This window comes from Salvelinus alpinus, chromosome 2 (assembly GCF_045679555.1).
Source record: "Salvelinus alpinus chromosome 2, SLU_Salpinus.1, whole genome shotgun sequence".
Lineage (NCBI taxonomy): Eukaryota > Metazoa > Chordata > Actinopteri > Salmoniformes > Salmonidae > Salvelinus > Salvelinus alpinus.
Window position 1 is genome coordinate 40,908,732 of NC_092087.1, and position 25,135 is coordinate 40,933,866.

A 25,135-nucleotide genomic window follows, 5' to 3' on the forward strand; every position below is an offset into this window, starting at 1 on the left:
TTATCTGTACAGCTGCCAATGCTATCTTTTTGATTTCCTTGCGGGTTTTTTTCTCCTCTCAGTTCTTGGCCGGTCTGCTCCTCCCCCATCTTCTCAGAGCAGAGCAGGCTGGCCTGTTGCCCTAGCGCAGCCAGACTCCACACAGACACAGCGTATCTGCTGCTCCAGAGCCAGTACTTTTCATTTGAACAATGTCTCTCGTTCACATTCGCTTGTAAATGTCCAAACTCACCAAAAAATGTAATTCGGTAGCTCCTACCTATATATATGTATAACTTTATGAGCTGGACTGCCTGTCTTTGCAATTGTTTTATTTTTTTGTTCGCGCTCGTTAGCATATTTAGCTAATATCCTACATGGAAATGTACTATTACTTGTGCTAATTTTGTTAACATTCTGGTAGACGTACAATGGGCTTTTCTTCTGAATTTGTCGCCCCCTTGTGTACTAAGCCGGTAATACCATAAATCACGGGATAAGAGAAGGACAATATGAACATCTGGATACCGCCCAACCCGACACACTGCCACCAATTTTTTACCCCACCCCCTGTGCCTCTAGGCTTCCTCTGTCTTATCTTTTCTCTTCCTATCTCATTCTCTCTCCTTTCCCCATTATCTATGTACGGTTGCCTTGGCTCCTCATCAAGCAGCAGAGATTTCGTTTGGTAATTTTTGGAGGGGGGTTTTGGTTTTTTAGAAATATTGGGTAATTACTACCAAGAGCTGGATATAGATGACTGAAATCACTAGGGGGAGAAATCACACACACACACACACACACAGAGGAATGAGTTGCCATATCTTCTTGAGACATCTCTACTAATTCATATACAATGCTGATGTCTACGTTCTTAAGAAATTAAAGCAGTCTGGCACTTACCGTTTTTGACCCATCTCTATTGTGCTCGGTCTTTGTTTTTTCCTGTTCACATTGTAACATTTTCATTGCAACAGTCTTGTAGGTCTTGTCATACTAAGCATTTATTATTTAACCTTTGCACCCTTTTAATTCCAACCAAACGTAAACCCCTGCTGATCTAATCAAAGTGAAACATAAATATTCTTATGCCAGATCCATATCTCCATATCTACCAAGTCGTAACACGCCCTTCAGAAATGTTTCCTTCGATCAGATTTCAATGCTTACAGAAATCCTATGTGTTTCTAAATGAATAAAGGAATAACTCTGACCTCTGGTCGGTGTGATGTATATATGGGATGTTCTGTCTTTGTCTGCATGTGGCTGAATGAAAAGGGGGTCATCTGAAAGGGCACAGTGGTATGGTAATCAAGGCCAAAGCATTCCCATAAGAAGATTACTAGCCTCTGGTTTCTCCTCTGCCTGCCCCACCGTTAATACCCACGTCTCTCTGCAAAAGGGGGTTACTGTGCTTTTTAAAACAACAGGGCCGCTAATCCAGCCCACAAGCATTCACATACTATAGATTATTACTTGCAGATGTGAGAGGAGAGCACTGTTTCTCCCTCCCTCCTCCCCCTCTCCTGCCTTCTACTCCCTGGTCAACAGTGTACAAGCGAAGGGAATGTTTGTATAGGTGTGTGCCCTGCCCTAAGGGGTGGAGGGACCAGTGGAGTGGGACAGCAGTGCAATATGGGGAGTTATATCGGATAAACACTCCTATCGGGGACAAAATCCCCTCTGATTCTGTATTTGGGGTGACATACAGACAATGATAAATCAGTGGTAGTCGTAGAAAACCACATTCAGAGCTCTTAGAGGTCACCTCTGATATCACAGTACAAGTCTTCAACTGACAAAATGCAACTTGAGTAAGAAAAAAAGCAGGTACAGTAAAAGGAAAATGCCTTGGTTTCTCTATCCATGTCCTGTGAATCTTTAAGATTCATAAAAGTATTGAGTGTTGTGCTTTGATTGATACTGGGTTGAGACACAATTGTTATAGAAAGAGATGGTGGGAAATGTAAGCATTTGTTAGTAATCTGAAATATAGCGAATCTAGTTGAGTTTTAGGCTATGCGGTTATTAACAATAACTGTGTCAGGACGGCAAGTAGTTTTTTGAATGTGCCTTTGACCGTTGAGCCCCACAGTATTTTAGCCCAGATATGGCTGCTTGCTCAGAAACAACCAATTTGATTAAGATGACTTGGCGCACGTATTCATTGCCGTCTCCAACATACCTTTGAATGCGAGTTGCAGGGTTGTGACTAACCTTCACATGGACACCTTCACATGCTTCAGACTGTAAACACTGCAGAAGCCACATGGCTAACTGGATGTGACAGAATGTGTGTATCAGAAATGGGACAAGATTGCGAAACCTGTGTGGGTCAGTGTATGTGTTGGTAGGGGCTAGCTCAACCAGATTAAAAGGCGCTGAATCACATTCAATGCCAGGTCTCAAAGACTGCCATGCAGTTGTGCCCAGCTGTCTGTCCTTCCAAGGTACTTCTTCATCCCTTTCTTGTGCCCGACGTATATGGTATGCATGTAATAATGTATTACATGTGGTTATAATGCATTATGACCATAACTTAATGTGGGTGGCAGTCAAAGGTGCCATATGGCATCTCATATTAGCCTTGGGAGAGTGGCAGAAGCTCTTAAAGTATTGATTAATTAAAATGGCAAAGGGTGGGGGATCAGTGACAAGTTGACACATGTCTCTGGTGTTGCTGCAGGAATATAGGTCAGAAGCGATGCTTGAGTACTTGGTCATGCATTCATTGCCTTCGGGGAAGAGAGTTGTGTTGGTGGCAGTGGGATGGAGAAGAACAGAGCGACTCACATTGGTTTACCAGATGGAGAGACCGGTATTTGATAGTGAGACATTTCATGTCATTTGGTTTTTTACAACCGTAGAGAAGCAGTCAAAACAGTAGTTATTATAATTTAGTTTGACCAGTTACACGATCGAAGGGGCGTTTGAAGTGCCACAACTGGTTTGTATACCCATTTCAGACAGTACATTTCAGACAGAAGATGTGGTAAGTTACTAGGGCTGCGGCGGTCATGACATTTTATCAGCCGGTTATTGTCGTGCAAAAGCCTGCCAGTCTTATGGTAATTGACTAACTTAATTAACACACACGTTTAGCATCTCCAGGCCTCCCCGCATGTTCTGAAAGTGCTGCAAAATCTGGATCCATACAGATCAGCTGGGCTAGACAATCTCGACTCTCTCTTTCTAAAATTACCCACTGAAATTGTTGCAACCCCTATTACTAGCCTGTTCAACCTCTCTTTCGTATCGTCTGAGATCCCCAAAGATTGGAAAGCTGCCGCGGTCATCCCCCTCTTCAAAGGGGAGACCCTCTAGACCCAAACTGTTACAGACCTATATCCATCCTGTCCTGCCTTTCTAAAGTCTTCGAAGTTAACAAACAGATCACCGACCATTTCGAATCCCACCGTACTTTCTCCACTATGCAATCTGGTTTCCGAGCTGGTCATGGGTGCACCTCAGCCACGCTCAAGGTCCTAAACAATATCATAACCGCCATAGATAAAAGACAGTACTGTGCAGCCTTTTTCATCAACCTGGCAAAGGCTTTTGACTCTGTCAATCACCGCATTCTTATCGGCAGACTCAATAGCCTTGGTTTCTCAAATGACTGCCTCGCCTGGTTCACCAACTACTTCTCAGATAGAGTTCAGTGTGTCAAATTGGAGGGCTTGTTGTCCGGACCTCTAGCAGTTTCTATGGGGGTGCCACAAGGTTCAATTCTCAGGGCTACTCTTTTCTCTGTATATATCAATGATATCGCTCTTGCTGCTGGTGATTCTCTGATCCACCTCTACGCAGACGACACCATTCTGTATACAACAGGCCCGTCCTTGGACACTATGTTAACAAACCTCCGAATAAGCTTCAACGCCATACAACACTCCTTCCGTGGCCTCCAACTGCTCTTGAATGCTAGTAAAACTAAATGCATGCTCTTCAACCGATTGCTGCCCACCTGCCTAGCATCACTACTCTGGACGGTTCTGACTTAGAATATGTGGACAACTACAAATACATAGGTGTCTGGTTAGACTGTAAACTCTCCTTCCAGATTCACATTAAGCATCTCCAATCCAAAATTAAATGTAGAATCGGGTTCCTATTTCGCAACAAAGCCTCCTTCACTCATGCTGCCAAATATACCCTCATAAAACTGACTATCCTACCGATCCTTGACTACGGCGATGTAATTTACAAAATAGCCTCCAACACTCTACTCAGCAAATTGGATGCAGTCTATCACGGTGCCATCCGTTTTGTCACCAAAGCCCCATATACTACCCACCACTGCAACTTGTATGCTCTCGTTGGCTGGCCCTCGCTACATATTCTTTGCCAAATCCACTGGCTCCAGCTCATCTATAAGTCTTTGCTAGGTAAAGCCCCGCCTTATCTCAGCTCACTGGTCTGAATTGAATCTTGTCTTTGCTAATATGTAAAATGTAGTTTTGATTTAGAATGGCCCATATTCAAATGGGTAGGGGGAAAAAGATATGTCATCTGTATGCACTCAATAGCGAATGGAGGCAGTGTGCTTTCCCTCTAGTCTGTTTTTCAAAGATGCCTGGTAGGCTACTTCGGTTTTATAGCAGAGCTGTGCTTAGTATGAGCAGCTGAGAAATAAATATAGGAACACTTATTGGATCAACCACCGGTAGACGAGCATGCTCTCGCTGCTCGACAGTTGATATTCCGCCCAAACTCTGTATGCCATGGGCTCTCCAACTCTGTTCCTGCAGCTGCCCAGTACTTAATTTGGGAAACCCAAGTTACATTTGTTGGTGAACATAGATAGTAACATGTTTTCGCAAACAAAACATATTTCACTAAACTGTTGCCAGCCTGTCTGTGCTCGAGAAAGGAATAAAGGAGAGAGAGGAGTTGATGGAAACGCATGGTGGTGGGTTATTCTGTATAGCTAAAGGTAATGTGTCACCCAATTAATTATGAAAATATAAAGAATTTCCTATTACTAGGCTATTCAAAATCAAATACAAATTCACTAATTGTAGGCTACCTGTAAGCTGCTCTGAACAATCGATGAATCTACAGCAGGGCTCGCCCAGGGCTCTCTCCCAGAATCATGGATAGAAATTTTGGAGTGTAGCATAAGGTAACCAGTCCATCCAGTATGCATAATAATAATAATAATAATACAGTCCACACTCAAAGGTGATTACTCTAATTTGTTTAATTTTGGAGTAGAGGTTAGAGTAAACCAATTATGTACCAAATACATCTTAAATCAGTTTTGTGTTTTTCTGCCGTGGTTAATATGCGGTAGGCTATGAAGCACAATCGTAATTTTATTTCAGGGTTTTGCATAAGCTCTAAAATGGGTATTTTGAATGAATCATCACCTTAGAAAGCGCTGTCCATTTCATTGTTAAGCTTTGAAACAACATCCACCACGACAATGTTTTACACTCAGTTTCAACCTGCTGTTGAAGTTCTTTCTTCAACTTGATCATCACTGTGAGATACGTTTTTTAAAAGCACTATACTGTTTATGTGTTTGTGATTTTCCATTGCATTTGCATTGATGTCAGAGTGGTTAGAGGAACAATAGAGCCCTGAGTACCAGGCCATGAGGACCTGATGATCATTAGCAAGTTGGGTACTACCAAGGCATGTCCAGAGTGCATAAAAGGAGATTACTGTGACTCAATAGTCACGTGGAATTTTACTGTGGTCATGACTCATTACTGCCTGTGTGGCAGTAATACGGTCGCCGCAACAGACATACAGTATATGTTACCTGTGAAAAATATAAGGCGACGTTTATTTGACCCCCTTTCAAACAGCCTTTTATCTACCACTTTTTTGCAGGTATACCCCTTTTATACATATCAGTGGGTAACTGGCAAATTGGGAGGGATGGGGGTGTTGTTAAACCATGGGGGTTGTTTACAGTTCAAATTAGGGAACAATGGAAGTGAATTTACCTTGAAAAAAGCAGAACATTCACTCACTTCTTGGTAAGCAATTTCAGTGTAGATTTGGCCTTGTGTTTTAAGTTATTGTCCTCCTGAAAGGTGAATTCCTCTCCCAGTGTCTGGTGCAAAGCAGACTGAACCAGGTATTCCTCTAGGATTTTGCCTGTGCTTAGCTGCATTCTGTTTCTTTTTAATCCTGAAAAACTCCCCAGTCCTTAACGATTACAAGCATAACCATAACATTTATATTAACTAGGCAAGTCGGTTAAGAACAAATTCTAATTTGTGGGTGAATTTTTGCCCATTCCTCCTGACAGAGCTGGTGTAACTGAGTCAGGTTTGTAGGCCTCCTTGCTCTCACACGCTTTTTCAGTTCTGCCCACAAATTTTCTATAGGATTGAGGTCAACGCTTTATGATGGCCACTCAAATACTTTGACTTTGTTGTCCTTAAGTCATTTTGCCACAGCTTTGGAAGAATGCTTGGGGTCATTGTTCATTTGGAAGACCCATTTGCGACCAAGCTTTAACTTCTTGACTGATGTCTTGAGATGTTGCTTCAATATATCCACATCATTTTTCTTTCTCATGATGCCATCTATTTTGTGAAGTGCACTAGTCCCTTCTGCAACAATGCACCCCCACAACATGATGCTGCCACCCCCGTTGTAACGGTTTTCTTCCAGGGGTGAAGGAGAGGACCAAAGTGCAGCGCGGCTAGTGTTAAACATGTTTAATAAAGAACAAGTGAAACACTACAAACAACAATACAAAATAACAAATGTGCAAAAACCGAGACAGACCTATCTGGTGCAGACAATCACAGAGACAGGAAACAAACACCCACAAAATCCCAACACAAAACAAGCCTCCTATATATGATTCTCAATCAGGGACAACGATTACCATCTGCCTCTGATTGAGAACCATATTAGGCTGGACATAGAAACAGACAAACTAGACACACAACATAGAATTCCCACCCAGCTCACGTCCTGACCAACACTAAACAAGCAAAACACATAATACCTCTGGTCAGGACGTTACACCCGTGCTTCACGGTTGGGATGGTGTTCTTCGGCTTGCAAGCGTCCCCCTTTTTCCTCCAAATATAATGATTATGGCCAAACCGTTCTATTTGTTTCATGAGACCAGAGGACATTTCTCCAAAAAGTATGATCTGTGTCCCCATGTGCAGTTGCAAACCATAGTCTGGCTTTTTTATGGTGGTTTTGGAGCAGTGGCTTCTTCCTTGCTGAGCAGCCTTTCAGGTTATGTCGGACTCGTTTTACTGTGGATATAGATACTTTTGGACCTGTTTCCTCCAGCATCTTCACAAGGTCCTTTGCTGTTGTTTTGGGATTGATTTGCACTTTTCGAACCAAGGTACATTCATCTCTAGGAGACAGAACGCGTCTCCTTCCTGAGCAGTATGACGGCTGCGTGGTCCCATGGTGTTTATACTGGGGTACTGTTGTTTGTACAGATGAACGTGATATCTTCAGGCGTTTGGAAATTGCTCCCAAGGATGAACCAGACTTGTGGAGGTCTACAATTGTTTTCTGAAGTCTTGGCTGATTTCTTTTGATTTTCCCATGATGTCAAGCAAAGAGGCAGTGAGTTTGAAGGTAGGCCTTGAAATACATCCACAGGTACACCTACAATTGACTCAAATGATGTCAATTAGCCTATCAGAAGCTTCTAAAGCCATGATATAATTTTCTGGAATTTTCCAAGCTGTTTAAATGCACGGTCAACTTGGTGTATGTAAACTTCTGACCCACTGGAATTGTGATACAGTAAATTATTAGTGAAATAATCTGTCTGTAAACAATTGTTGGAAAAATGACTTGTGTCGTGCACAAAGTAGATGTCCTAACCAACTTGCCAAAACTGTAGTTTGTTAACAAGAAATTTGTGGAGTGGTTGAAAAACGAGTTTTAATGACTCCAACCTAAGTGTATGTAAACTTCCGACTTCAATTGTATATTCAATGAGTGGTACTAAATTGAGGCTAAGATTAAGAAGTTGGAGCTCTTCTCTGTCTGCATTAACAAGGACAACCCACAGATCTTTCCTTCATTACATTTTTTTTTGTGTGCAAATGAACTCAAGCTTACGGACAATGTCAAATGTGATATAGCGAAGCACCTGAGTGAGTTGGGTGTGCGATTACGCAGGTACTTTCCCGAAACGGATGACACAAACAACTGGATTCATTATCCCTTTCATGCCCTGCCTCCAATCCACTTACTGATATCTGAACAAGAGAGCCTCATCGAAATTGCATCAAGCGGTTCTGTGAAAATTGAATTTAATCAGAAGCCACTGCCAGATTTCTGGATTGGGCTGCGCTCAGAGTATCCTGCCTTGGCAAATCATGCTGTTAAGACACTGATGCACTTTGCAACTACGTACCTGTGTGCGTGGATTCTCGGCACTCACTAGCATGAAAACTGAACTAAATACAGGCACAGACTGTGTGTGGGAAATTATTTAAGACTGAGACTCTCCTATACAACCCAACATTGCAGAGTTATGTGCATCCATTCAAGCACACCCTTCTCATTAACCTGTGGTGAGTTATTCACATTTTTCAAAGAACAAATATGGTTTTATATGTAAGATGGCTAAATAAAGAGCAAAATGATTGATTATTATTATTTGTGCCCTGGTCCTATAAGAGCTCTTTGTCACTTCCCACGAGCCGGGTTGTGACAAAAACTCACATTTATTAAACATAAGAATGAATGTATCTTATAGTGTGTGTGGCAGGCTTACAATGATGGCAAAAAACAACATTTGAGAGTGAGCTGACCCTGGTGCTAGAGGGGGTACGCAGCTGGAGGTTGAATGTTTGAAGGGGTAAGGGACTATAGAAAGTTTGGGAACCACTTACCTACAACTATGAGACAGCCTATAGGGAGGAGGTCAGAGACCTGGCAATGTGGTACCAGGACAACAACCTCTCCCTCAATGTGAGCAAGACAAGGAGGTGATTATGGACTACAGGAAAAGGAGGGCCGGGCACGCCCACATTCACATCGACGGGGCTGTAGTGGAGCGGGTTGAGCACTTCAAGTTCCTTGGTGTCCACATCTCTAACAAACTATCATGGTCCAAACACACTAAGACAGTCATGACGAGGGCACGATAATGCCTATTCTGCTTCAGACTGGAAAGATTTGGCATGGGTCCTCAGATCCTCAAAGAATTATACAGCTGCACAATCGAGAGCATCCTCAATGGTTGCATCACTGTTTGGTATGGCAACAACTGACATCTGACCGCAAGGCGCTACAAAGGGTAGTGTGTGCATCCCAGTACATCACTACAAAAAAAACTGCATTGTTGGTTAAGGGCTTGTAAGTAAGCATTTAACGGTAAGGTTGTATTCGGCGCATGTTGTATCCCTCATTTACTCAAGTGTTTCCTTTATTTTGGCACTTGTAGAATTGACGGAGAAGTATTTCTCAAGTCGCAACAAAATGGAATTTAACGTTACAGATAAAGTTCAGAATGACACAATTTCATGTGTACAACATCTAAAGACCTGCATCACTATACTGAGATCTTTGACGTTTTTAAAGGATGTATTTGGGTATTTTTGGAGCCTTTGTTCACGTTTTTTTCTGGGCCCCCATACTAAACAACACGGATGAGGAGGTTATCTGCTGTTTGGGGTAGTTTCTTAAAAACATGTGAAATCACAAAAAAAGTTGTCAGGACCGTTCTGTAACATCCCATAAATGTTTTCTATTTGATTGTAAAAAAGTAACTTCTCCTTTAAAACAGTAACAGAGTATTTATTTACCACTTAAACATTTGGCTGTTTTGAAAGGGGACCATATAAACACATTGCCCAATAATTGTTTTCAGGCAACGCACCACAAATCCTAAGTGATTTATACCTTGTCGGCATTCACCTTTTATATTGACATTGCTTTTGCCGGGAGGCGCAAGAGGCATTCAACTTTGACCCTGTTGTTGTGATCATTGTCATGTTAACCTGAGTGACCACACTGCTTTCATTTCTTCCCATTTACAACAGTAATGGCCTAAACTCAAAGGCGAGCATGTTAGGCGTGTGTGTGATTTGTCACATGTGCAACCGGAGGAAAAAATTCTCTAGACCACCTTTACTCTACACACAGAGATGCGTACAAAGCTCTTCCTCGCCATCCATTTGGCAAATCTGACCATAATTATATCCTCCGGATTCCTGCTTACAAGCAAAAACTCATCCCCACAGTAATTTTAGAATGCATTGTTTGGAATTATAATGACCCAACCGAAGCCGGGCGGGGTTTCCACTTTGACGCCTTGCTCAATTAGAGCATGTCTCTCTTTTTGTGTTTTATTGCTGGCACTGTACAGATGTAGAATCTTAAATTGAGCCAGTTTGCTACAGGAAATGTGGATTATAAGTAATGGCCAAACATTTTTCATTTGGGCAAATCAAGTCTGACATTTTAAAGTGGAAACTACAAACTTAGGACCCTTTTTAAAATCTTGAATACACTACAAGTTTGCATTTCCTGCAGTGCAGGAAAATTCGCAGCAACAAGAGTGATCAAATTAAGATCTCACATCTGGAGTCACACAAGAAAAATGTTGTCATTATTCAACTCACGTCGGCAAGCACTAAAGCCTATTTGCCTGACCATATTGCTTCACTCTGGGGGATGTCGCCAGTATCAGAGGCTAGCAAGCACCTAAATACGACACAGTTGCACTGGTCATTTGCAATGGCTTGCCATTACGTTAGCTCATTGGCATGTCATGGTGACATCCAGATGGTGGCTAATACTACAAGTTATTTCTCCCTCACCCATCGAAATAAGCAACTTTATTTTACTTGTGCCATGCTGCTGTTTCCAGCTAGTCTGCATAAACTAGCTTGCTGGGAAGGGCTCATCAGGATGACAGAATCCATTAGCTTCCACTCAACTCTCGCTGTGCAACATACTTTGTCAATTTATACCAGTTGTACCAGTTGTTGTACCAGTTGTGTGTGTATAGCCTCTCCCTGCTAGTATACAGTCACTGCTCTGCCGGTCCCGTCCTTCCAACTGCCTCACTCTACTTTTTTCACCCGTGATGTCGGGCACAGATGTTGGTCGATTAGACCTGGATCGCAGTCGGCATTCCAATTAATCCCAAAAGTGTTCAATGGGGTTGAGGTCAGGGCTCTGTGCATACCAGTCAAGTTCTTCCACACCGATCTTGACAAACCATTTCTGTATGGACCTGGCTGTGTGCACCGGGTCATTGTCATGCTGAAATAGGAAAGGGCCTTACCCAAACTGTTGCCACAAAGTTGGAAGCACAGAATTGTCTAGAATGTCATTGTATGCTGTAGCGTTAAGACTTCCCTTCATTGGAACTAAGGGGCCTAGCCTGAACCATGAAATACAGCCCCACACCATTATTTCTCCTCCATCAAACTTTACAGTTGGCACTATGCAGATAGCGTTCTCCTGGCATCCGCCAAATCCAAACGGACTGCCAGATGGTGAAGCGTGATTCATCACTCCAGAGAACGCGTTTCCACTGCTCCGGAGTCCAATTTATTTAAACTTAATTTAACTAGGCAAGTCAGTTAACCTCTCTAGCGTCCCACCTCGACAACAGCCAGTGAAATTGCAGAGCCCAAATTCAAAACAAATTCCATAATAAAAATTCCTCAAACATACAAGTATTATACACCATTTTAAAGATAAACTTCTTGTAAATCCAACCACAGTGTCCGATTTCAAAAAGGCTTTACTGCGAAAGCACACCATGCGATTATGTTAGGTCAGCGCCTAGTCACAGAAAACCATACAGCCATTTTCCAGGCAAAGAGAGGGCTCACAAAAGTCAGAAATAGCGATTAAATTAATCACTGACCTTTGATGATCTTCATCAGATGGCACTCATAGGACTTCATGTTACACAATACATGTATGTTTTGTTAAATAAAGTTCATATTTATATCCAAAAATCTCAGTTTACATTGGCGCATTATGTTCAGAAATGCATTGTCTCAAACAAACATCCGGTTTGAAAGTGCAGAGAGCCACATCAAATTACAGAAATACTCATCATAAACATTGATCTAAGATACAAGTGTTTAACATACATTTAAAGGTAAACTTCTCCTTAATGCAACCGCTGTGTCAGATTTCAAAAAGGCTTTACGGCGAAAGCACACTTTGTGATTCTGTTAGGTCAGCACCTAGCCACAGAAAAACATACAGCCATTTTCCTACCAAGGAGAGGTATCACAAAAGTCAGAAATATAGTTAAAATTAATCACTTACCTTTGATGATCTTCATCTGATGGCACTCCCTAGTCTCCATGTTTAACAACAAATGTTAGTTTTGTTCGATAAAGTCCATAATTTATGTCCAAATACCTCCTTTTTGTTCGCGCGTTAAGTCCAGTAATCCAAAATGCACGCGAGCACAAAGTCTAGATGAAAAGTCAAAAGAGTTCTATTACAGGTTGTAGAAACATGTCAAACGATGTATAGAATCAATCTTTAGGATGTTTTTATCATACATTTTCAATAATATTCCAACAGGACAATTCCTTTGTCTTTAGAAATGAAAAGGAACGGAGCTCGTGCTCACGGCTGCGCGTGTGACTAAATTAAAGGCTTTCAACCAGACCACTGGTTCAAACAGCTCTTATTCGCTCCCCTTTCATAGTAGAAGCCTGAAACAACATTCTAAAGACTGTTGACATCTAGTGGAAGCCTTAGGAAGTGCAATCTGATCCCATAGACACTGTATATTCGATAGGCAATGGCTTGAAAAACTACGAACCTCAGATTTCCCACTTCCTGGTTGGATTTTTCTCAGGTTGGATTTTTCTCAGGTTTTCACCTCCATATGAGTTCTGTTATACTCACAGACATCATTCAAACAGTTTTAGAAACTTCCAAGTGTTTTCTAACCAAATCTACTAATAATATGCATATCCTAGCCTCTGGGCCTGAGTAGCAGGCAGTTTACTCTGGGCACGCTTTTCATCCGGGCAGTGAAAATACTGCCCCCTACACCAGTGAGGTTAACAACAAATTCTTATTTACAATGACGGCCTAAAAAAAGGCAAAAGGCCTCCTATGGGTCAGGGGCTGGGATTAAAAATAAAATACATATATAGGACAGAACACACATCACGACAAGAGACACCACAACACTACATAAAGAGAGACCTAAGACAACAACAGCATGCCAGCAACACATGGCAACACAACATGGCAGCAGCACAACATGGTAGCAGCACATAACATGGTACAAACATTATTGGGTACAGAAAACAGCACAAAGGGCAAGAAGGTAGAGACAACAATACATTATGCGAAGCAACCACAACTGTCAGTAAGAGGCCGTGTGCTTTACACTATTCAAGCCGACGCTTGGCATTGCGCATTGTGATCTTAGGCTTGTGTGCGGCTGCTCGGCGATGGAAACCCATTTTATGAAGCTCCCAAAGAACAGTTCTTGTACTGACGTTGCTTACAGAGGCAGTTTGTAACTCGGTAGTGAGTGTTGCAACCAAGGACAGACAATTTTTACGCGTTATGCGCTTCTGTGAGCTTGTGTAGCCTACAACTTCGCGACTGAGCCTAGACGTTTCCACTTCACAAGAACAGCGCTTAAAGTTTACCGGGGCAGTTCTAGCAGGGCAGAAATTTGACAAACTGACTTGTTGGCCATTCTACTGCCAATGTTTGTCAATGGAGATTGCATGGCCGTGTGCTCGGTTTTATATACCTGTCAGCAACAGGTGTGGCTGAAATAGCTGAATCCACTTATTTGAAGGGGTGTCCACATACTTTTGTGTATATATATTGTATGTTCTAGTAATTATATGATCTGGCTAGCCAGCTAGATAGCTAACAAGATAACTTTTAGCACCAAACCTAAACTTTGTTATCTAGAAAGTTGCTTTTAGTTGTCTGGCTTGCTAGATAATCACCACTGTGACCCTGCTGGTCATCAATGAACATTTGAACATCATGAAGAACTATCTAGCCTTAATGGCCATGTACTCTTATCTCCACCGTCACAGCCAGAAGAGGACTGGCCACCCCTCAGAGCCTGGTTCCTCTAGGTTTCTTCTTAGGTTCTTGCCTTTCTAGGGAGTTTTTCCTAGCCACCGTGCTTCTACATCTGAATTGCTTGCTCTGCGGGGTTTTAGGCTGGGTTTCTGTATAAACACTTTGTGACATCTGCTGATGTAAAAAGCGGTTTATAAATACATTTGATTGATTGACATATCTTAAATAATTGTTAACTGATACAGCTCATAATTCATGCAAATGCCGCCTCTGCATTATGGCTAAATTTATATTAAGCCGTAGGCAGAACTTTACCAACATTATTACTAGATCTTTGGCGGAAATAAACAACATGGCTTTGCTATCGGCAATACGTTTCGGATATAAAGAAAAGACGGAAAAAAGTTGGTAAAGTTGTCGGAAATACGTCTTAGTATGAAAGGGATATACACTGAATGTACAAAACATCAGGAATACCTGCCTCAATTCGTCGGGGCATGAACTCTACAAGGTGTCGAAAGTCTTCCACAGGGATGCTGGCCCATGTGTCAAGTTGGCTGGATGTCCTTTGGGTGGTGGAACATTGTTGATACACAAGGGAAACTGTTGTGTGAAAAACCCAGCAGCGTTGAAGTTCTTGACACACTCAAACCGGCGCGCCTGGAAAATACTACCATGCCCCATTCAAAGGCACTTAAATCTTTTGTCTTGCCCATTCACCTCAATGGCACACGTACACAAATCATGTCTCAATTGTCTCAAGGCTTAAAAAGTCTCCTCCCCTTCATCTACACTGATTCTGGCCCTTCTTCGGACACTGTGTTAACTAACCTCCAGATGAGCTTCAATGCCATACAACTCTCCTTCCGTGGCCTCCAACTGCTCTTAAATGCAAGTAAAACTAAATGCATGCTATTCAACCGATCGCTGTCCGCACCTTCCCGCCCGTCCAGTGTCATTACTCTGGACGGTTCTGACTTAGAATATGTGGACAACTACAAATACCTAGGTGTTTGGTTAGACTGTAAACTCTCCTTCCAGACTCACATTAAGCATCTCTAATCCAAAATTAAATCTAGAATCGGCTTCTTATTTTACAACAAAGCATCCTTCACTCATGCTGCCAATCATACCCTTGTAAAACTGACTATCCTACCGATCCTTGACTTCGGCGATGTAATTTACAAAATAGCCTCCAACACTCTACTCAGCAAATTGGATGCAGTCTATCACAGTGCCATCCGTTTTGTCACCAAAGCCCCATATACTACCCACCATTGCGACCTGTATGCTCTCGTTGGCTGGCCCTCGCTTCATATTTGTTGCCAAACCCACTGGCTCCAGGTCATCTATGAATCTTTGCTAGGTAAAGCCCTGCCTTATCTCAGCTCAATGGTCACCATAGCAGCACCCACCCGTAGCACGCGCTCCAGCAGGTATATTTCACTGGTCACCCCCAAAGCCAATTCCTCCTTTGGCCGTCTTTCCTTCCAGTTCTCTGCTGCCAATGACTGGAACGAATTGCAAAAATCACTGAAGCTGGAGACTCATATCTCCCTCACTAACTTTAAGCATCAGCTGTCAGAGCAGCTCACAGATCATTGCACCTGTACATAGCCCATCTGTAAATAGCCCATCCAACTACCTCATCCCCATATTGTTATTTTTTTTCTTCTCTCCTTTGCACCCCAGTATCTCTACTTGCACATTCATCTTCTGCACATCTATCACTCCAGTGTTTAATTGCTAAATTGTAATTACTTCGCCACTACGGCTTATTTATTGCCTTACCTCCCTTATCTTACCTCATTTGCACACACTGTATATAGATTTTTTCCCCTATTGTGTTATTGACTGTACGTTTGTTTATTCCATGTGTAACTCTGTGTTGTTGTTTGTGTTGCTTTGCTTTATCTTGGCCAGGTTGCAGTTGTAAATGAGAACTTGTTCTCAACTGGCCCACCTGGTTAAATAAAGGTGAAATAAAAATATATTTTTTAAAGTGGATTTAACATGTGACACCAATAAGGGATGATAGCTTTCATCTATATTCACGTGGCCAGTCTGTCATGTAAAGACCAGGTGTTCCTAATGTTTGTACACTCAGTGTAAGTCTTTAGGTGGTGGTGGGGGGTGGTGGGGTGGGGGGGGGGTTCTCCATGTTTTCTACCCCCTACCCCTTTCAGATATACAAAAAGCTGGTAAAAAAAAAGAAGGTAAATTAGTGGGATTTTCTTCCGGATGTTTCTCACAGGAAACGTGTGGAGCGAGGCAAAGCAACATTCAGGAGTTTAATAAAATCTTTAGGCCAAAGACGTGGAGGGCATAAAGGTTGCTAACTGTGGACCACGTATTTTTTGGGGGGGGTCTTTTCCTCTCAGGGTTCAGCTGGACACTGGCTTGATGGGTCAGCCAGAAGGCCACATGCCAGCTAGCTCCTGGTGTCTTGTAAGTTGGGTTCCTGGTCAAAGGTCTTGACTTGTCATGACCAGGGTGAACCTTTTTAGTTTTTAATTACATGCTTCGGATTGGAGACGGATGGTGGTATCACCCTTTAGTTTATTGATGCGGCAGAAGACTGTTGGGCATTAGTTACTGGTAGAGAGATACATGAGCTTCGTGTTCAAATGGTACCCATAGGTTGCTGTTGTGGTTTCCTCCCCCGCAATGGTCTAAATCCAGAAGGCTCACACTCTGTTGACATGTTCAGGCTGAGGCAAGGTGTGCTGGTCATGTTTCCCAATGTATGTTTTTGTAATGTTTTTGTATTGACTTTACTTAAGCAGGAAATGTATAGGAGATATTGATCAGCTGAGCAGTGTGGTGTTAAATTAAATGAGCTGAACGATGCTGCAGGCTATGTCACTTCTTTGCCTAAGAAAGCACAAAGAGGAGGAAATGAAATCTTCAAAGATAAATTGCAAACCACTGTTAAAAGATGGCATTTCCATATCCTTGTGCAATGGTTCCTCGACCTGTCTATCTTGGACATGATGGAAATGTATCAGCTGTGAAATCATTAGAGCCTGAGGTATCAGCAACTTCTGTACCAAGAAGTGATTGTGCCAGCATTGAATATGCTACATTTCTATAGATTCTGATGCCAGCAGGATGCCTACTGCCTCACTTATTGGGGCAATAATCGGGAAATGCGCATTCTTCATGAATTTGACATAGTGACTCATCCATCTCTGTCTTTGTTAACAGGATTCCTACCCTCCATCTTCCCTTATCTCTGGTGATTCAACGTGGTATAATGTGATACAGGAACATCAGTGGCGCCAGTGGGAGAGTGCGATAAAGCATGGGATTGCCCCCCGGAGACAGGAACCACACTCCAATTCCTGAGGTTGAGGTCCCTGGCCCTTGAGGGCCACACGATAGACGGCTAGAAGCTAGCTCTGAGGTGAGTGGACTCATTATGACTATTAGGTCTGTGTCACTGATATCTGCAGTGCTAGGGAATTAAAAATAATACACTTTACAGTTTCTGTTAAGTTAGATTTAGTATAGTTGTTGAGGTATTACACTCAAGCCCCTGCTGGTGATTGTCACCATCCAATGAGCAGCGCCTCATCAATATTGGTCAATATTGGGAACGTACAGGTAACAGCCAAACATAGTATTAGAGATTCTCTGGTACTTTTGTATGCTTTTTAGCCAGTAGTTCTGAAAGTAGCACTCTCGAGCCAAAAGTGATCCCCAAAAATTGCGTACTACGTCACGTGCAGACCACGTCATTGCGCTCTCTCCCACTCTGCTGTGTGTGCATGATGTGCCTCTTGCTAGCTGTCACTCAAATGGCGAGGGGCAGAAGCTCATTGGTTGAACTCTAATTGTTATGGGGCTGGCTGACGTGGGGGAAAATATAGGGAAAATGGCGCAGCACAGCTTCAAACTAGAGATGTTGTGGCTAATTGAGGTAAAACAGTAATTCTGCTCATAGATTATGCACAATGTATGAACTACACATTGACACATCCAGCCCAAAGTGGGAGGTTTAAAAAATATTTAGTAGTCGCGAAGGTCCAGAGCATGTCTTTAATAGGGTGTTGGGCCAGAACAGCTTCAATGCACCTTGGAATACAGTAGCTATATATGGGGACATGAAATTTTTACTTCATATGTCATTAAGTGATTTGATCAACTCTTTTGCTATTTGTTGAAATCATGGTTAAGAAGGATTGCGAGGGGAGCATTTTACAGCTAATATTGAGAAGGAACTTCCCCTAGCTAGCTTATGTTGACCATTAGAATTAGCCAGTCTAACATCTGCACCATGACCTTGAGTACGTCCAGCTAATGACTTTCCATTGGTGTCGGTTACAACAGTGGGCCATGCCCGAGATTTGAGTGTCACAGTGCTACAGGCTTAGCTGGATTAGACCCCCCCCAAGCTCCTGTTGAGCTTGGAGATTTAGTGGTCACTGACTGAGCCCCTCCATTGCGTCTCGATTGAGGCTGGCGGGTACAGGAAAGAGTGAATGGAGTCGTCTGTCCACTGTCCGTCTGTCCAGGGTTCCAGGGTCAGTCCCACCACCATTGCACAGGGGAAGAGTGGGGAAAGCAAGGGGCTTCTCTGGAGTGAACCAATGCCAAAAGGAGAGCAAGATTAAGTGAGTGATAGAGCTGGGAAATGAAGAGAGGGAACGAAAGAGGGAGTAATAGAGAGGCCATCTGTTGTTTTTTTATTATTTTCAATCTGAGATTCTCCTTGATGAATTATTCAAGTCTTCATCAAAAGGCAGTTTTTTTTGCTCCTTTCTTCCTTTTCGTCTTTATTTGCTCCTTTCTCTTCGTCTTTCTTTAAGGAGTGTATTATTTCTCTGGGCGGTTTACTCTCTCCCATGTAAATTAATGGACGCTATTGACGCCAAACGGCACTTCTGCTGCGGTTGTAATCTGCTGTGAGATTATTTAAATGCATGAGAGGAGGCTGTCTGCTTGTGGAAACTCTGTTTTATCAGTGCGGCGGTCTATTTCTGGCACTGTGGTTAAATTACGTTTTAAAATTTCCCTTTGATTTTGTATACATCGCTGTGCAGGATCCTCATCCACTCGACTGTCTATTTGTCTCAGTAGTTCATGAATATGGTTTCAATCCATTCTTGGAATTCATGCTGAGTTCTTGGTTTTCAGTCAACAGAGGTTATACTGTATCACCACATGATTTCAACAATGTTTTTCTCACTGTTTTGGAAAAGAGATAAAACTACAGCTGAGTCCACTACCCGTCTTCCTTACCAGTAGTGACTGGTATAAAGTGATATTTAGACAAATGTATCTTGTCTTAGGAACTCATTTTGGGACCAGGTGCACAAACATCACTGACACTTGCAGCCACACATGCCCGCTAACAACTGCTAGCCCCCCAGGATGGCAAACATTCCAATGGAGAGAGGGAATGGGTGGGGGCATACAGGGGATAATGATGACCAATATCCCTCTTCACAAAAAGATGTAGGCTGGGTGACCTAATGGGCTATGAATTCAAAACTCTTTACTTGACTACCACACTTTGTCAAGTTGGCTTCTGTGGACATTGGTTAGATATAGTTCAGCCTGTTAGTAGTCTAATATAAGTTCTCTAAACCTAGGCAAAAAAATATTACCACTAAAGACTAAGAAAGGAACAGTCTTGCTTGTTATCAGACCTCCAGGACATTATTACTTTCACAACCAGATCTCATTAGAAGTGTCTACTCTATGTGAAACTGTGCTCTGATTCTCCATAATGGCCGTCCCTGTGGGACACACTGTGAGCCCCTGGAGGGTCCCTGTAGCACATGTGCTACTCTTACTGTGTGGGTGTTCATGAAGATTAACGACCTATGACAACTGATCTCACATTCCTCAAATCTCTGGGGACAAGTGTGTGTAATGTGTATGCATGGGTTTCTGGGTTTATGCACTAGGAGGGGGGAGTTGAGGTGTGTGTGCCTATATGTATGCACTTTCGATTATGTGTGAATGGGGGGTGACTAGGTCTGTTGCCATACATGTGAAGTTTTCTTTGGCTTAAAGCTGCAATATGTCACTTTTTGGGCGACCCGATCAAATTCACATAGAATTGTGAGTTATAGCTCTGTCATTCCCATTGAAAGCAAGTCTAAGATGGCACCGTACTGGATGGCTATCGTTTTGTAAGCTCCGACCCAACTTATTATTTTGTTGTTTATTTTTATTTTATTTTCACAATGTATGCTATTATTTCTTACAACCGACAATAACTTTTGAACATCAGATCGGCAGTTATTTACCCCAATTGCGGCTTCTACTTTGACTCATCTGCCCTGGGCTCTCTCTGTAATTCCGACCCAATTTTTGGGCAACCCAAGAGGAAATGCCGGCGTTACAGAGGCAGGGGGGGTCCTGGTGATATGGAGGCGAAGGGAAAACCGGCCACGTCTTCCCTCATTCTACATACATACTGACCAGTCACTCAATAATAATATGGATGAAATCCGATTGCGGATTTGCTACCAATGGGAGTCTCAACTGCAATATTCTTTGCGTTTCTGAAACATGGCTGTTGGACAGCACCCCCCATGGCTATCCAACTCAATCAATTTTCCAGTTGGGGAAATCGAGTGGGGAGAGGTTTGCCTCTTACAGCAACACCAACTGGTGTGTGTCGACCCACTGTTCACCCGACTTGGAATACCTGATGGTCAAATGCCGACCTTTCTACCTCCCGAGGGAGTTTTCAGCTGTTATCTTGACTGTTGTATACATTCTACCTCAGTACAATAAAATTAACAAGCTGGTACTTAACGAACTGTACAACACTATAAACAAGCAAGAAAACCTACATCCAGAGGCTTCCTGTCTGGTTGCCCGGAGATTTTAATTCCGCATCACTAAAATGCGTGATTGCCAACTTCCATCAACACGTCTCCAACGCCACTGTCGTTCTACCCCCAAGCAAGCATACAAGGCCCTCCCTCATCCTCCATTCCGCAAACCAGATCATGACTCCGTACTCCTGCTTCCTGTTAACAAGCAGAAACGCAAACAGGAAGTACCCGTGACTCGCTCTGTTGAGAAATAGTCACCAGAATCTGAGATTATGCTACAGGACTGCTTTGCTAGCGTTGAATAGAATATGTTTCGAGACTCCGCCGATAACATTGATGAGCTATAATCTAAATTTGATCACATTCACATTTTCTCCTGACACACAAATGGACTATAAATGCATAACGTTACCAATTCGTTTACCCTGACCAGATGGACAGGGCGCATTGGCTGTATGCAGCTGCTCTTATTAGAAGCCTACAGTTAATAGTATAAAAATAATATAGTTTTTATCCCTTACAGCATGTCAGATTTCTAATGTTTGGGTGTAGCCTAGGCTGCTACAACATTTATGTCATGAGTTTTTGCTTGTGTCTGTCCGGAGTGATTTTGTGTTATCATCTTTGCTAAATAAATACCAGAGGAAAGTGCAAAGCCTACTTGAATGCACACGAAAACATGTGCTGCGTCAACCTCTCTAATCTAACTTTTAATGGATGATGTGATGGAAGCTATCAAATCATTCAGAATTGTTTTTCGACATCCCAGAAAACATGTAAAGCATCGTAACGTGCAATTACAGGCAGCTTGATGAAAGGCTCCGTGTTAACCAGCTATACATTTGAAATCAGGTGGTATTGATGAAAGGCTCCCTGTTAACCAGCTATACATTTGATATCAGTTGGTATTGAACGCCCTCACCTTTTCATCCTTCTTCATGAAACTGATCTCAGGCAGAGGTCGACCCTCGCTTTTAATTTGCAACTTTTCCGTGTACCCCAGAGAATGAAAGGGGTTCTTCAACAAAAATCCACAACATTTTTGGCACCGTTGGCCATTCTATATTTCGGGCGGAGAAAACTGCACACTCAAGTTAGTAAGGCAAATGTGAATAAATTGCACTAACTGGACACAAAAATAAAGTTACAAACCCAAGACAACAATTGCTAATATACCTCATCCATCTCCTGTAATTATTTATTTTTTATTTGAATTGAATAATGTCCCCTAAAATGTTCAACTATCACTCTTCACTCTTTCATCTTTATCCAATAATGTCACCAAGCTTCTCAACACACAGAACCCCCATAATGCTCTGTGGCACAATCCCAATACAACACACTAGGTTCATTTTCTGATCCTACATCTATGATTGGATGGACAACATGTCAGTTCATACTGAAAATGCTTTGATTGGTTGGAGGACGTCCTCCGGAAGTGGTCATAATTACCATGTATGTCTATGGAAGGAGGTGAGGCCTACCAGCCTCCTAGGTTTTGTATTGAAGTCGATGTAGCCAGAGGAGGACGGACGCTAACTGTCCTCCGGCTACACAATGGTTCTATCCCAGACAGTGCTGTTGAAGTTATTGTAGACCTTCATTGAAGCAGTATATTTTAACCAATTATGTAGTGACATATGAATATATTTTGTATAGTTTAATCTGACGAGGATAACTTTTTAAATGTTTCACAATTTTTCTTTTTATGAAATTTCATTGAGGATGATCCTCCTCCTCACCCGTCCTCTGAGGAGCCTTCACTGATATATATATACACACACACACACACACACACACTGAACAAAAATACAAACACAGCATGTAAAGTGTTGGTCTCATGTTTCATGAGCTGAGAGAAAAGATTCCAGACATTTTCCATACACACAAAAAGCTTATTTCTCAAGAATTTTGTGCACACATTTGTTTACATCCCTGTTAGAGAGTGTTTCTCCTTTGCCAAGATAGTTTTGAGGGACCGTGCAATTGGCATGCTGACTGCAGGAATGTCCACCAGAGCTGTTGCTAGAGAATTTAATGTTCATTTCTCTACCATAAGCCGCCTCCAACGTTGTTTTAAAGAATTTGGCAGTATGTCCAACCGGCCTCACAACCGCAACCAGATGTAACCACGCCAGCCCAGAACCTCCACATCTGGCTTCTTCACCTTCGGGATCATCTGAGACCAGCCACCTGGACAGCTGATGAAACTGAGGAGTATTTCTATCGGTAATAAAGCCCTTTCATTCATTCTGATTGGCTGGGTCTGGCTCCCAAGTGGGTGGGCCTAGTATTACATTGTTACTGATTATTTTATTGTTGGGTTTTTGAGTTTGCAAGAAAGTAATTTCACTGTACTTGTGCATGTGACATTAACTTGAAACTTAAGAAGCAGTAGATCTGTTCTTTGTGTGCTATTTTTATGATTCCCATTCTTTTAAGTTTAGTTTTTGAGTCTTTTACTCTTGGTTATGTACACCAGCTTCAAACAAATTAAAAAACTATATTTTTGGTTATTGGAAATACTTTTCACAGCGGTTTAGATGGTACAATGATTCTCTACACTATACATGGCTTGTTTTGTCACAAACTGAAATTAGGCAAACTATTAGAATTTTAGGAAATGGGCGTGCGATTTCTGCATATTGCACCTTTTTAAAAGAAAGATTCACCCATTCTGAATGTTATATTGTTTTTTTCACCTTTGAGTGATGTTCTATTGATTTCCCATGGTAATTTCATGGCAATCTGAGCTAATGCCATTCAAACAGGCAGAAATAGAGCCGGTATGACGACCAGTGGTACGAATGAAAATGTATGCAATCACTACGCCAATTCGCTCTGGATAAGAGCATCTGCTAATTGACTAAAATGTAAATGTATTCATTTTTCAGTGGGGACCCCATTTCTTTCTGGCAGAATTTCTGGTAACCCATTTTATTTTCCCACGGATTTCTTGCGTCCCAACCTGACCCAAAATCTAATGACACATCAACAAATAACCTTAAATTCATTGTATTTTCATCTATAAATACATGTACACTTTTTTTTCTTCTCCAAATTATCTTTCATAAACTTTTGTAATTTCCCATACAATAATCTGTACTATTATTATTATTTTTCATTTTTTTATATGACCCAGCTGCATTTCCCCCGTGACCCGACTTTGAATACTATTGGCTTAAGGTGACAGAGCAGGGTCAGGCATGCTTTCACAGTGTCTGCTTGAATTCTGTGTGTGTGTGTCCATTATACCTGAGAACTCCCTGGACACTAGCCCTCTGACATTTACACATTCACACATCATTGTTCCACTGCTTCCTTACAATAACTCACAAGGACGTTTGATTAGATTTCACTTCACACAGATGAGGTAGTCTGCTAACCTAAATCAAGCTCACTGTTGTTGTTCAGATGTGCCATCGTTCACCATCCATCCAGTCTCGTTTTGTTCTCACTTTTGCTGATAGGGAGTTAAGTCTCTGTTCTAAGGCACATGGTTGCTATTTAAAATTTCAATATGCTAGCTCTATCTGTATGGGTATTTACTTTCTGTGACCTTTGCGGATGAAGTGGAGAAGAGAAGGTTTAATGTAGAGTAATCCTTTTGCCCTGGTGTCAGACACTCGACCCTCAACATGCAGTAGAGTAAAACTTACCGTATGCTTCACTTTTTTTTCTTCCTGAGGCTTGCCGAAGTTGGTGATTGGTCAACAGCAGGAATTCTTCAATTAAGTGTTTGTCATTCAACGACAGCTGACAAGTTTTCTCATGCACATTTTTTTCACTTGAGAAATACGGCACATTTTAAATTCCAGCGCTTTACTTGACTTTACTTCAAAATCCCAAGTGTGTTAGCCGTCTATGGCCATCCTAGTTAGATGTAAAATTGCGTGACCTAAGAACTCTTATGCAAAAACGTCTCAATTAATTACATATTTATTTTGTTATCTTAGATTAATAAAGACTTTTTTGAAGAAGTGAACTGGCTACGGTGCATCAAGAGGGACAAACGCTAATATTGCAGCTTTTTTCTTGTTTTTCAAGTGAAGGTATTTTAAGGGAGGATGCGAGCACAGACATTCATTTTGCCTAGCCGAGTTCTGCTAGGAGCAAACCGGACATATGTATGCGGACGCCTTAAGCCCCCTCACCCACACCCTAAACAAATCCCACCTTGGTGTGGTCCCGCTGGTTTGGGTGTCAGGCAGTGTGTGTACAGACACATGCATACACACAGTGCGTACAGTGTTCCCCTCCTAGCTTCCCCCCTCCCTTTGATGTGTGCTGTGTGGATGCAGCCCCTCTTATTTTTATATATTTATTCATTCTTACCCTCTCCCTAGGCAGCGATTTGA

At 42.1% G+C, this 25,135-nt stretch overlaps 1 protein-coding gene across 1 annotated transcript in view; it reads left to right on the plus strand.

Moving 5' to 3' along the window:
- The window catches only part of LOC139561316 (nck-associated protein 5-like), a 120,726-nt gene that overhangs the window by 29,980 nt on the left and 65,611 nt on the right, over nt 1-25,135 (plus strand). The window contains exon 2 of the mRNA XM_071378333.1: nt 17,188-17,386. The gene's annotated coding sequence lies outside the window, so the exon portion shown is untranslated. The remainder of the gene's footprint in view (nt 1-17,187; nt 17,387-25,135) is intronic.